Below are 13,941 nucleotides of genomic sequence, written 5' to 3' on the forward strand. Positions count from 1 at the left end.
GAAAGCTCTGATTTCTTGATTTTTACCACCACAATCTCATATTAAGACTTCCAAATATCTAATACTAATAACAAAATCCAATGCTTGTACAGTTTAATTGGCAAAAATGACTACAAAGGGGTTGATTTCTCAGATTTAGCAGCTGTGGGTAGATGCTATAGTTTCCATGTCCCCAAGTCTTCAAGTGTTAAAATTTAACTTTATATTAAAAGGATGGAAACTTATTCTTTTTTTGTCTATGTGATGTATTTTATTTTTTATATATTTTATTGTAATTATTGGAAGGGTTACATTACATTCACCAGATAGAAGGTGCATTACTTCACAAACATTGATACCCTTTCTCATGTCTTGGCCCCCATATCCCTCTCCCCACCCCTGTGGATGGAAACCTATTCTGACTGTGATGTTTTAGGTGGGGATACAAGAGAGTGATTAAGATTTTAAAAGATTATTTGGGTGCCCCAGTAATTGACATCATGGCTTCTTGAGTATTGTCATACTCTTATTTGTACCCCTTTAATTCTCAACACAATACTGACATACCTGACATTAAAGATGCCCAATGCACTTTAATTTTAATGAAGAGAGGAATTAATCAACAGAGATTTCTATAGTGATACAATATACAGAGCTGTGAAACAGCTTAGCAATAAAGCACTTGCTAAAAATAGCTAACTCTGAAAATGTTAGTCTGATATAATTCCAAAGGTTAGGGAACCCCCAGGCTACATGGAAAGCTCAGTGTGTTCTTTATTGTTAAGTTTTACAACAAAGCAAAGAGAAAGAATAATGGCTCATGAAAACAAGTATTAACTTTAGAATATCATGAGTGATGAATGGAGCCTCTCCTTTCTCAATGGCAATTCAGTAAAGTGGTTAGGAGCTTGGGCTCTGAAGGCAGAATGCCTGGATTTTAATGTCATCTCCATCACCTTGTAGCTATGTGACTTAAGGCAAGTTGATAAACCCTTCTGTGCTTCAGTTTATCAGCAGAGAACAGAAACTAACAGAGCAGTCCCTCAAAGGTATGGATGTAAAAATAAGTGACAATGTAGTTAAGGTGTTTAAAATAGCTCCTATATAGGGTATTAAATTTACCTATATTGAGCCAGGAGTGGTAGAGTGGTAGAGTGCTCGAGTAGCATGCATGAAGCCTTGGGTTTGATTCCATGGTACCACAAACACAGGAAAAGCCAGAAGTGGTACTGTGGTAGAGCCCTAGCCTTGAGGAAAACCCAAGGACAATGCTCAAGCCCCAAGATTGGCAAAAATAAGAAAAATAATAAATAATAAGTTTACCTATATTCCCTATTACTAAAACTAGTTAAGGACAAACTGAGTTCCTTTTTGCATTGCCCCATAATATTTGGAATGATGTGAGGCAGGAAAAAACAAAAGGCCAAATGTTCAGAAAATAATGGTGTGTGGGCCAGGAGTGTGGCCTAGTGGTAGAGTGCTTGCCTAGCATGCACGAAGCCCCAGGTTCAGTTCTTTGGTACCACATACACAGAAAAAGCTGGAAGTGGTGCTGTGACTCAAGTGGTAGAGCCCTAGCCTTGAGGAAAACCCAAGGACAGTGCTCAGACCCTGAGTTCAAGCCCCAGGACTGGCAAAAGAAAAAAAAAAATGGTGTGAATTATGTGTGTGCTATTGCAAGTTGAATGCACAAGAAAATGAAGTTATCTTTGAAATATAACTGTAATTAAGTGAGGTAGAGATAGGTGCCTGTCTTCTCTTCTGTCCTTACAACATGGTGCTTTACCAGTTGTCTTCGTCTTCCTGCTGCTTGCAAAGTGTGGAGCTTGCTGTAATGCAGGCTGTAGTCCTGGGACTGATGGCCTGCCGACAAGCCGGCTGTCTGGATGGTCTGAGGGATGAGGTTGCTGCAGGAGGGGAGGTGGGGGAGCGGGTTACATGACAGTACAGGTTTGCTGCTGGAGATGGAAGACCAACAGTGTCAGGAAACCGCGCCTGGGGAGTGCTGGGACAGCCAGGGACTTGGTGAGTCCATCTGGACGGTCCGGGAAGGAGCCAGGGCCAAGGTAAGTGCGCGCGTGCGAGGCTCCCGAGCCTGCTGGGACCTGAAGGACCACTGTCAGGGTCCGGCCGAGGAGTCACGCGCTGGCGCCCACCTGCATCCAGAATCCCGCATTCACTCGTGTCCGGGCCAGAGTGGAGAGCCACCGCAGCGCCCCGCGGCACCCCGCAGCGCCCCTCGGGCCGGGTCCCCCGGGCGGCCCTGACCTTGCTGCAGTCCCCGCGCCGCAGTGCCCGCCGCTCCCGCGAGCGCCCCGGGAACCTCAGTCGGGTCCGCAGCGCCGCCGCCTGGCCACGCCGACCCCGCGACCCCTCCGAGCCCCCCCCCCCCACCCCTGCCCTGCGCTGGGGCGCAGGCCTGCAACTCGCAGGAGGGCGTGGCGGGCGTGGCGGAGCGGGGCGGGGCGCGCGCCCCCGGAGGGCCCCGGGCGCCTGGCGCGGGCGCACGCTCCGCAGCGCGCGGGCGGGTGGGTGAGCTCCGGGAGCGCGCGCCCCGCCTCAGCCCGCGCCTCGCCCGCGCCGCCCGCTCCCGGCGCTCGGCCCAGCACGTCGGCTCCCGAGCGGACGTGGGCAGCGTGGGCCAGAGGACCCGCGTCCCGCACCCGGACCCGCGTCCCGCACCCGGACGGTCCCGGTAAGCGTAGGGCAGCGGGGACCCAGCAGTCATCTTAAGGGGCGGGTCTGCGGGCCAGGACAAGCCTCCGGACGCAGGTGCTTGGGGAGCCGCTCCCCACGGGGGCCCCCGTGTGAGTGGGTGAACCCCGAGTGACGCGGTGTCCACTCCTTGGAAAAGTGACTGGGGCGGCGTGGGGAGCCGCCCCCACGCAGACCCTGTGGGAAGTGGAGACGCCCAGGCGCCCTCACTTGCTGCTGTGGGGAGGACACCGTGGGTGGGGGGGAAGCATCCCTATGGGGAGGGAGTCGTGGGAAGAGCGCCCCTATAGGAAGGGCACCGTGGGTGGAAGCGCCCCTAGGAGGAGGGCACAATGGGGGGTGCACTGGCCCCGGGGAGACCTGTGTTAACTGAGCACCAGGGTGGGCTCTGGAGTTGCCTCCATACACGTCCGTCTGTGACCCTTGGAGAGCCTCAGGGGCCCCTGCAGCAATGGTGGCACTCCTCTCCAGGAGCCCCTGGCTGCGAGTTAACCTTAGACTGTACCCCAGAACTGCCCACCGGGAACCTCTGGCTAGGGAGCTCCATGAGTGACATCCCCGCATCTCCAAGGATTTTGGCCTTGACCTCCTCTAGGACTCAATGTGCCTGCATTGGATTCCCACCAGCATGGTCCAGGAGGGGCACTGTGGGGCTGTGGCCTTCGTTCATTTCCCATGCCCACCTCCCCACTAGCCCTCGGGGCTCCAAATTGGACTTTAGTGGAGGCAGAAACTACGCCAAGCGCTCAAGACCCCAGGGAGAGGAGGACCAGTGAGGCCTTTGGAGCCAAGATAGAACATCTGCGCTCTTGGCTTGACCCTAAGAAACAGGTCAGTAACAGGAATAACGGACTTTGACACGGTCTGGACCAAAAGCCTTTTGAAAAAAGGAGAAAAGGCTATGAGATTCTTGAGTGCCAATGGGCAAAGCACTATGCTAGGTAGTTTAAACCTCTCATAATCTGCACAACAGCCTCCTAAACATTAAGTACTTAGGATTTAGAGAGATTTGGCAATTTTTCCATAACCATAAAGCTTGGGAGGATGAAATCTTCAAATGTTATACAGAGAAAAGCATGAGGGTAAGACAGATGAAAAAGGTGTATGTTAGTTAAATTGTGTGCAAGCTTAGGGCTTTCTATAGTATATATTCAACGAATGTGATGATTGTACTACTGGATAAATTCAATTTACTAGGAGAGATTAGGCTGCTGCAGGAACAGATTCCCATTGATTCTCCAGATTTCAGCATACTGCTTCCTTCCTTCATTGTCAGTCCTACTGTAGAAGTAAACCCCAGAGGGGTCCATACTTAGAGGTGAGTCTTGGACAGACTTCTGATAGGGTTTTTGGCAGGACTTAGCTACTTGAAACTACAGAGAGGCTTCCCAGAATGAAGTGTCCTGAGGCCACCTTCTCTGCTGCAGAGCCCTTGAGGGAAAGGAAAGAAAGTCACTTTTAGTGTCTCCATCACGTTGCAAAAAACATAATCTACACTGACCTTGTGGCCCTCTGACTGAGAGCACCAGTGAACTTTGGTCCATTAATATCACTTGGGACCTTTTTGCCTAATGGTGCCTTTGTAGGAGAGGGGGAAGAAAGGAAGAAAGGTGACATCCAGGAAGCCATGTTAGGAGTGCATTGTGAGAAGAGTAAAGGCTCTTCCTGGATGTTGCAGTGTCCCTAGTCCCACACCCTCAACATTTCCTTCCAGCTGAATTCAAGGTTGTAACTTGGGTCCAGAACAGACTCTATCTTCTTTAGAGTACCAAGCAATAAGATTTACCATTAAAAAAAAAAAACTCTAATGGAAGAGTTTTCTTGTTTGCCTTTATCCATCCTTCCACACAGCCAAACCTAGTGATATCCTCCTTTAATAAAACTTGTTTTCTTGGGCTCCTGGGGTTAAGAGTGAGGAGATAGACCAAACCAGTGAGAAAACAGAACAGGCTAGTTCACCGATTGCTAGGGACTTTTTATTTTTCTTAATTTGATGGCTTCCTAAAGGATGGGCGTGGCACCAGCTCCATGGAGTAGATTCTGAAAGAGGTTTATATAGGTTAACCTCCTAGCTGAAAAAGTTGTTTACCATCCCTTTCAGTTCAGATCCAGCTCAGCAGAATAAAATAGAGATATTGTTTCAAAGGAAAATCAGAAGAATCAAACCTGCAAAAATGATCTTTGCTACATCTTAAAGATTTGTCATTGAAGTTTTAGTCCTAAATTGGCCTTTTCCTTAAGGTCAGTTTTACCACCTGGTAATCCTGAACATTTTTGCTGATTGATCCAAGTACTTCCCAGATTTTAGATCATGGTATCATCTCCTGATGTCCAGCATCGCATGCACATTACATCTCAAAACTCGTCACTCCCCTATAATTACAACCTGAGTCTGCAAATCCAATTATTAAAGAATGTGTTTGAAATTGCCAGGTGGCCTTAACCTTTTTTGTCAATGCTTTTTCCAAAGGGAAGTGAAAAGAGACTGGAAGTTTGTTTGTAATTGGGTCTGGACTTTACTATCTGAATTTATCAACCTTTGACTTTTCACATTTTCTGGCCACTTTCTTGCCACCACCACCTCTTCCTCCCCTTCCTCCTTTCCCTCCCCCTCTTCTTCCTCTTCCTCCTCCTCCTCTACCACCACCTCCTTCGTGTTGTTTTTAATACATGTTTCCTTTTCCTAAAACTCGAACAGTAAAGTCTTCCTGGGCCCATTTCCGACACTGCATTTTTTCCCAGTACACCTGTTCCTAAGTGGATCATATTTATGCAAATGGTTTTTCATCTCTTTAGCTACAGAATCCTATTACCATTCCCAACTGCTTCTCCCCAATAATGCTGTTTGGTTTCTGCTATCTTCATTTCTCAAATCTGTTTTATTCATTTTTAATGGAAATACCATTATCTACTACACTCCTCAATTTTAATGACAAAGTTCTAGCCAGAATTGCATACCAGCTTTGGACCAAGTAACTTAGACTTTCAGTGTACAGTTGGAAGCATGTTTATTGTTTCCATTATAGCATCTTTCTCAATTCCCCACTCCCCTCCCCCTCAGAGACCCACATAAATACTAAGTGCTGTTTATTTGCCAGCACTATGTTACATAAATGTGAGAGTTCTTGCCCTTGAGGAGTTCACGTAGAATCAGTCTACATTTTTTAGTCATTTATTATAAAGGGCAGGAAAGTATGGGAGTGGAATATAGCTTTATGAAATAAGTTCAGCAATCAGTGCAGAGAATGCTTGTTCCTGGGCACCACTAGAACACGCATGACTGCTCTTCTGTGCCTCTTCTAGCAACCACACTATAATATTGTATTATATACAAATATATACATTATGTGAGGGCCGGGAGTTTGGCCTAGTGGTTAAAGTGCTAGCCTAGCATGCATGAAGACCTGGGTTCTATTTCTCGGTACCACATACATAGAAAAATGCCAGAAGTGGTGCTGAGGCTCAAGTGGTAGAGCTCTAGCCTTGAGAAAGTCCAAGGACAGTGCTCAGGCCCTGAGCTCAAGCCCAGGACTGGCAAAAAAAAATATATATATATATACATTATATGTATGTGTGTGTATGTGTGTACCTACTAGTCCTGGGACTTGAACTCAGGGCCTGGGCACTATCCCTGAGCTTTTTGGCTCAAGGATAACACTACCACTGGACTTTTTTGGTGGTTAATTGGAGATAAGAGTCTCACAGACTTTACTGCCTAGGCTGGTTTTGAACCACAATCTTCAGATCTTAGCTAGGATTACAATCATGAGCCATTGGTACCCAGCTCCACAACTGTGTATTCAGATAACATTACATTTACAAAGCTTGAACATACATGATCTCTATTTAAGAAAATGTTTGAACTGGGCACAGTGGCTCACACCTGTAATCCTAGCTACTCAGGAGCTGTGATCTGAGGATCATAGTTCAAAGCCAGCCCAGACACTAAAGAACAAGACACTCTTCTCTCCAATTAACCACTAGAAAACTAGAATGTGGTGCTGTGGCTCCAGGTGTAGGGCGGTAACCTTGAGTTGGGAAAGCACCCAGGCCCAGAGTTCAAGCCTAATGATGGACAAAAAAAAAAAGAGAGAAAATGTTTATATCACTGTGGCCTTCTCACTAAAATTGTATTAGTGAGCTAGCTGACCCATTTGTTTATGAGGTTTATGAGTTGCCCTAATAATTAACTATGGTTATCACCTACTAGCTTTTGGGCTATGGAGAAAACTGTCCTGTTGAGTTCTAAGACCAAGCAATGTACTCATCGATCAGGTTTGGGACTTACCAGGGCAAGCTCTCTTCCTGTCCTCAGGGATACCAACTCTCTAAAGGTTTGGGTTGTTTTTTTAAAATCTCTCTGAAGGTCAAATGAATATTTCCTTTTAAACAAATAATTTAAACATACTATCCCAAGCCAATCCTTTGGGCTCATGCTAATTCACATGTGAAGCAGATTTCCTTGCCTATTTCTATCCGGCACCCAAGCTGGTAAGTCATGATGGAGTCCCCATATAGCTCCATGCTTGGCGTGTGTTTTTACCTCTTCCTGGAATGCTTTTTTTTCCCCTTACTGGTGTAACTCCCACTCATATTCAAAATTTAGCTCCAGCAACACCTTTTTTTTAAATCCTACTCTTATGCCCCCTACACATGCATATACTCACTGCATTCTCACAGGCTGTGAGAAGTTCCATTTGTTCATTCTCCCAACATCATTAAACAATTGGTTTTTGCCTAACACATAGTAGGTTGCACTCAACACGGTTTGTGAAATCTACAAACAAGGAAATGCTGACAATTAAAGTAATAATCCACAAATGGGGGTGGGGTGGGGAGGGAGGAATATGTGCTTTGAGAACCTAAGAGCAAAAAACCAGGGAGTGTCTCTCCATTTTATGGAAAAGCTCTGCTAAGTGCAATCTCACCAGCCAATCACGGATGGTGTGATATTTTTTAACTGTTGCTCTGCTTCTGTGGGGAGTCATCGCTGTAGCTTTCAATGAAGATCCAGCCCGTCCCCCAGAGGCTAAAGATCATATCATAATTTTGTGCTCCTGCAAATGAGTGCCTTGTAAGCTTTCAGCAACTATTAAATAGCCACAAGACCTCTCTCACATCTCATGGTCTTGAATTGAGGCCAGGGAGACAGTTCTCTTCATCTTTAACTTGTCTGCTCCCTGGAAAACCCTCTGCAGTTAGAACGACTATTTCTTCCTAGACAAGCAGAGGTGAATGGAGAGAACTGAGTAGGTACTAGATAGACCCAGACACCTTCAGAGTCTACAGCCTCCAGTAGTCTGTAGGCTACTGCCAGGTGACAGAACAGTAGGAGAAGGCTCCAGGGCTACTTGTAGTGAAGCACGGAGCAGAGAACAACCGGACCACTTGGGGTTTGGATTCCCCCAAAGATCAGCAGAGGGTAAGGGAATTCTTTTTGATTATTTTTGTTGAAGTCCTGGAGTTGATGCTTTTGTTCAGAGTGAGCTCTGGGTCTGTGCTGTGCATTGTACATTTTTCACATACTTTGCTTCCATTGGTTTTCTATACTCTTGTGACTGGCTCATCTATGTGAAGTGGGTGGTGGCTTTCTTAAGGCTTTTAAATGATCCTCTAAACACATGCTTCCAGTAGCCTGTTGTTCCTTATCTTGAAATTTTTCACTTGCATGTGCAGATGCTTCTTATTTGTACTGAATTTCTCCAGCTCAATTGCAGGACAGAGAAAATGCATTTTCAAGCTTCCTGATTGTTCCCCTGGGGCTTGTTTCTCCTACAAGCCAGGTTGCAGTCCACAGAACACAGCCATAAATGTAGAGGACTGTGGTCTCTGATAATACCAATGTAGTTGTGGGAACTGCTGAATTCCCAAATTAGCTTCTCTCTGTAGTGAGTGTATGTTATTGTATGCTACCTTGCAAGCCCTGACTCACCATTCAGGCTTTACCTCTGGGGAAGCAGGATGGATGAGATGAAATGCGCTGACCACATAGTTTGTAGAATTGAGTTCCAGAGATGTGGTGGGATCAATTCTCTGGCCAAATCCGATGAGGAGAAAAGGTACAGACACTGACTTCAAATTAACTTTTTATGTTCAATCAACGTCTACAACATTCATTTAGCAAAGATTCATGGAGCTCATGTTCTGTGGAAGGCCACGGGGACCATCCCCACTTTTCTCCCTCTTGTTCTCATTGAAAAACTGAGATTCCTTTGTCCACCTGCATAACCCATTCCTTTTGATCACTTCCCCCTTTCCTCCATGTAGAGGTTTTTCTTTGAAATGTTCCTGCCTAGGAAAGCCCTCACAACCTCCAGAAAACCTGTTTTAGTTGCTTTTCAGCCTTTCAACCAGCTGTCATTTCCATATCAAGAATCAGATTCCAGTGAGTCAATGTACTTTACATTTATTATGCGGCATGAGGAAATCCTGCCTGCTGGGAGGGTTCCTTCTCAGGCTCTCCACTGCCACAAACCTTTAGAGACGATGCCTGGGAAGAGAGATTCCCTAACTGCCTTTGCTATCCTTATTTCTCCCCAGCACTTGCTGGGTAGCAAAACCTCTCCTTACTCCCACTACTTTGCCCTTGCAGTTAAGCCCACTGTATTCTAAGCAGGTGCTCCACAGAGAATGGGTGTGTCTTGCACACACATTCCTAGCTGCCCACGTATGTCTCACTGCCTGACAAACACATCTAGATTGCCTTCTCTTAGTGACACAAAGATTCTGGTTGCTGCTGTTTTTGCATTTCTTCTAGTTCCTACAGTCAGATGTCCATATTCTTCTTGAGTATTATTTTCTATCACCTGCTCCTATCCACAAGGTATTTTTCCCCCCAAGCCTTCCCCATATACCACAAATTCTCGACACACCATTCTCAGGTCAACATCTTTTATGTTGTTTTCATTCTCATTACAGAGACAGAAAACCCTGTTTCCACCTCCTACCGGGCAATGAAGTGGTCATTAAGAATAATTTGTGTGATCTTTATAACTTGATTTCCTTTCAGCTTGCTTTTCTTCTCAGGACTTCTTTCAGCACAGGAGAGGCCAGTATTTTCTCCCCAGGCATTGTTTTAGCCACCACTAATCAGCACCACTTGTTTCTCTAGAAATCAGAGCTGATTGTGTTAATTTCTCAAATACCACAGGTGCATATCTTGGCACTTTCAGCACACTCACTTTTAATCAAGGTGTCTTTTGTATATGGGTTCAGTCATCTTCACTAAGCATTAAGGGATTCAGTCTCACACTTAAGGCTTAATTCTGTTGTGTCTTCACATTTTGCAGTAAAATTAAAACTATGTCAGTTAACATCAAAGTGATGGGAAAGCAAAAAATAAATAGCAAATGGAAAATGACTAGATGTCCTTATTTGGATGTTGAGAGTTCCTTTTTAGTGATTCTGCTCTACATATTTTTACCCATAGAGGTATAAAGTGGTCCCAAAACTTGAAGCATCTCGAGCAAAAGGAATAGCAGTGCTCAAAGAACCTGTGGTCAGGAGTAAAAAGTGTTGTCATTTTTAAAAAATGCATAGCTTGGGGACTGGGAGTTTGGCCTAGTGATAAAGTGCTTGCCTAGCATGCACAAAGACCTGGGTTTGATCCCTTGCTACCACATATGTAGAAAAAGCTGGAAATGGTGCTGTGGCTCAAGTGGTAGAGCTCTAGCCTTGAGAAAGCCCATGGACAGTGCTCAGGCCCCGAGTTCAAAGCTCAGGACTGGCAAAAAATGTATATCTTTTTATATTGGCTTAATTTTTTCGCCAGTGAATGTACTTTTTAGGATAAACTCTGCAAACTATTGCATCGACTTCATTAACAATTCATCTAGGTTAATGGCAATTCCTAGTCTCCTTTAAAGAGAATAATGGTATCCTAACCGTAAGTAAGGGGTTGAAGCAGGACTATCATGTGTTGGGAGGTTTCTGTGGTTCATTTACTGATACACTATTAATGAGTGAGTTCACTTATAGAGTAACTGTCCTAAGTGGCTGAACTCATGTTCAATAACTCGCATTACGTCATTTGAAATGGCTAGTAAGGTCCAAATACATACTATTTCTTTGGTTGTTTTTTTTTTGTTTTTTTTTTTTGCCAGTCCTGGGCTTGGGCTCAGGGCCTGAGCACTGTCCTTGGACTTTCTCAAGGCTAGCACTCTACCACTTGAGCCTCAGCACCACTTCCGGCTTTTTGCCATGTATGTGGTACCAAGGAATCGAACCCGGGTCTTCGTGCATGCTAGGCAAGCACTCTACCACTAGGCCAAACTCCCAGCCCTATTTCTTTGTTTTAGTGAATCATTCTTGAAAAGATGAATTTATTATGTTTAATTCCGATATTTTCAAATAAATTCTGAGCATTTTTTCTGCTTCTTTCTGATAACCATAAAATTTTAATGACTTCTCTAAAATTTCTGATATAACGTCTTTCTTTCTAATTTTCTTTTGCCAGTCCCTGGGCTTGAACTCAGGGCCTGAGCATTGTCTTTGGGATTTCTCAAGGCTAGAGCTATATACCACTTGAACCACAGCACCATTTTTGGTTTTTTTTCATGTATATGGTACCAAGGAATCAAACCCAGCTCTTCATTCATGCTAGACAGGCACTTTACCACCAGACCAAACTCCCAGCCCTGATACAATGTCTTGAGAGAAGTCTGCCCCCAGTTATTCGGAGGGCTAGTCCTTGAGTATCCTTAGAAACCAAGGGGATAGTTTCAAGTTATGTTGTTGTGTGCCGGTTACACACACTATTTCTTTTCATATACAAAGGTAATTGATGTGCTGTTTCAACCCACTTTTCTAGTTTCTGATATAGACCCACCCTACCACCTGCCTGAGGAGTCAGCCAATTCACTGTTTGAGAATCCTTGCCCTGGTCTTTACGCTTAAAAATTAAATCAATTAATTTCTTTTTATGGTTTGAGTGTTCTGTAAGTTGTACAGTAACTTCCTATCGAGATTATTTCTACCTTTTCATCACGGTGTGCTCCACAGGTTAAAGAGGATCAGCTTCTTACCCTGACTACATTTTCCATCATTTCTTCCCTTCTCCCTTTCTTCTTTTTTCTTTCTCCTCTCCCTTGTTTCCTTTTGAATCCTTTCTTTTTTCTTTTTTGTCAGTCATGGGGCTTGAACTCTGGCCTGGGTGTGGTCCCTGAGCTCCCTTTGCTCAAGGCTAGTGCTCTACCACTTTTAGCCCCAGCACCAATTTTCTGGTGGTTAATTGGAAATAAGAGTCTCATGGACTTTCCTGCCTGGGGTGGATTTAAACTGCAGTCCTCAGATCTCAGCCTCCTGAGTAGCTAGGATTACAGGTGAGAACCACTGGCACCCAGCTTGCTTTCTTTTAATACAAACTTATTATCTTATAACTCTTAGGGTTTCATAATCCACCTCAAATTCAAAGTATCAGCAAAGCCACTTAGGTTTCTAAAAGCTTCAGGGGTGGATCTATTTATTTCCCTTTTCCAGCCTCTAGAATTATCAACATTCCTTGGCTTATGACCCCTCTCTTGTCAGAGCTAGCAATAGCCAGTCAGCTCTTCCTTATAACTCCTCAAAAAGCAGGTCTTAAGTTCATGCTAGTAGTAATATATCTCTGTTAAACTTTTGTGTGTGTGTGTGGGGGGGGTGTTCCACTTTCATTTGACTTTCTTGTACTCTACCACTTCAGCCACACCTCCAGTCTGGCATTTTGCTGGTTTATTGGAGAGGGAATCTCAGACTTCTCTGTCTAGTCTGACTTCAAATTACGTTCCTCCAGGGCAAGGAATTTGGCCTACTGGTAGAGTGCTTGCCTAGCATTCACAAAGACACAGGTTCGGTTTTTCGGTACCACATACATAGAAAAGGCTGAAAGTAGTGGTACAGTGCTTGCCTAGCATGCACAAAGACTCAGGTTCAATTCCTCAGTGCTACATACATAGAAAAAGGATGGAAGTGGTGCTGTGGCTCAAGTGGTAGAGTTCTAGCCTTGAGAAAACTCCAAGGACAGAGCCTAGACCCTGAGTTAAATCCCCAGGACTGGCAAAAACAAAACAAAATAAATCAAGTTCCTCCAGGTTTCAGCCTCATGAATAGCTAAAATTATAGATGTGAACCACTGTTGCTTGGCTTTAAACACATAGACTTTTAAGACAAGTTTGGGAAAATAATTCATCCTGCATAGTATCAGTCAAGGGCAGAGTTCTCTAAATCAAAAGAAAAAATAAAGTTTTTAAATAAAAAATTATAAATAGGCCGGGAGTTGGCCTATTTATAGTGGTAGAGTGCTTGCCTAGCATGCACCAAGACCCAGGTTTGATTCCTCAAAACCACATATATAGAAAAAGCTGGAAGTGGTGCTGTGACTCAAATGGTAAAGCTCTAGCCTTGAGAAAGCCCAAGGACAGTGCTTAGGCCCTGAGTTCACACCCCAGGACTGGAAAATATATATATATATATAAATAATCTAAGACTGGATTTTTCAAATTGCAGCTTTAAATCTATTCACAGTCATTTTAGAGAATTACTGTGAGAATATCTGAATGAAGCAAGATAGAAAATTGGGAGCATCATATGTGGTAACAGTAGGATGATTCTATAGAATTTTGAGTTCAGTATACAGAATCATCATGTCAAATATTTTCTTACTCTAGGTCACAGTAAAGTGAAATTGAAAAACAGTCATTTGTAGTGGCTCATGCCTGTAATCCTATTTTTTTAAATTTTATTGTATAATGTATAGAGGGGTATTGGATAACGTATAGAGGGGTTACAGTTACATTCATCAGGTAGTAGGTGCATTACTTCTCATACATTGATACCCCTTCTCATGTTTTTGTCAACATTTCCTTCCCCCACCCCCTCCCAGTCAGATTGTATATACGTTTATTTATTTATTTATATGAAACAGGGAAGGGGGAATCATAGCTATTTTTGAGGTTGGAAGATTGCAGTCTAAGGGTGACTCAGTAAAAATAGAAGATAGCATGTAAAAACAGACAATACAAACTAAGCCAGGTACCAATAGTTCATACCTGTAATCCTAGCTACTCAAGAGGCTGAGATCTGGGGACTGCAGTTCCAAGTCAGCCTGATAAGGAAAGTCTGTGACACTGTTATCTCCAATTAACCACCAGAAAACCAGAAGTGATGCTGTGGCTCAAAGTGGTAGAGTGCTAGCTAGCTTTTAGCTGAATTGCTCAGGGACAACATCCAGGCCCACAGTTCAAGCCTCAGGACTGGCAAAAAAAAAAAAAA

The 13,941-nt window shown here is 44.3% G+C and overlaps 1 protein-coding gene across 10 annotated transcripts in view; it reads left to right on the forward strand.

The window, feature by feature from the left end:
- The window catches only part of Phf24 (PHD finger protein 24), a 169,286-nt gene that overhangs the window by 143,198 nt on the left and 12,147 nt on the right, over window positions 1-13,941 (forward strand). For 2 of the 10 annotated variants that reach the window (XM_090330156.1, XM_090330163.1), the window contains exons 1-2: window positions 2,558-2,674; window positions 3,290-3,525. The exons of 4 other annotated variants lie outside the window; for them this stretch is intronic. The gene's annotated coding sequence lies outside the window, so the exon portion shown is untranslated. Of the gene's footprint in view, window positions 1-2,556; window positions 2,675-3,289; window positions 3,526-7,867; window positions 8,117-13,941 lie in introns of those variants that run through there. 4 more of the 10 variants (XM_090330160.1, XM_090330165.1, XM_090330159.1 and 1 more) reach the window with 4 other exon arrangements.

Source organism: Megascapheus bottae, chromosome 3 (genome assembly GCF_031878675.1).
Source record: "Megascapheus bottae isolate mThoBot1 chromosome 3, mThoBot2.hap1, whole genome shotgun sequence".
NCBI lineage: Eukaryota > Metazoa > Chordata > Mammalia > Rodentia > Geomyidae > Megascapheus > Megascapheus bottae.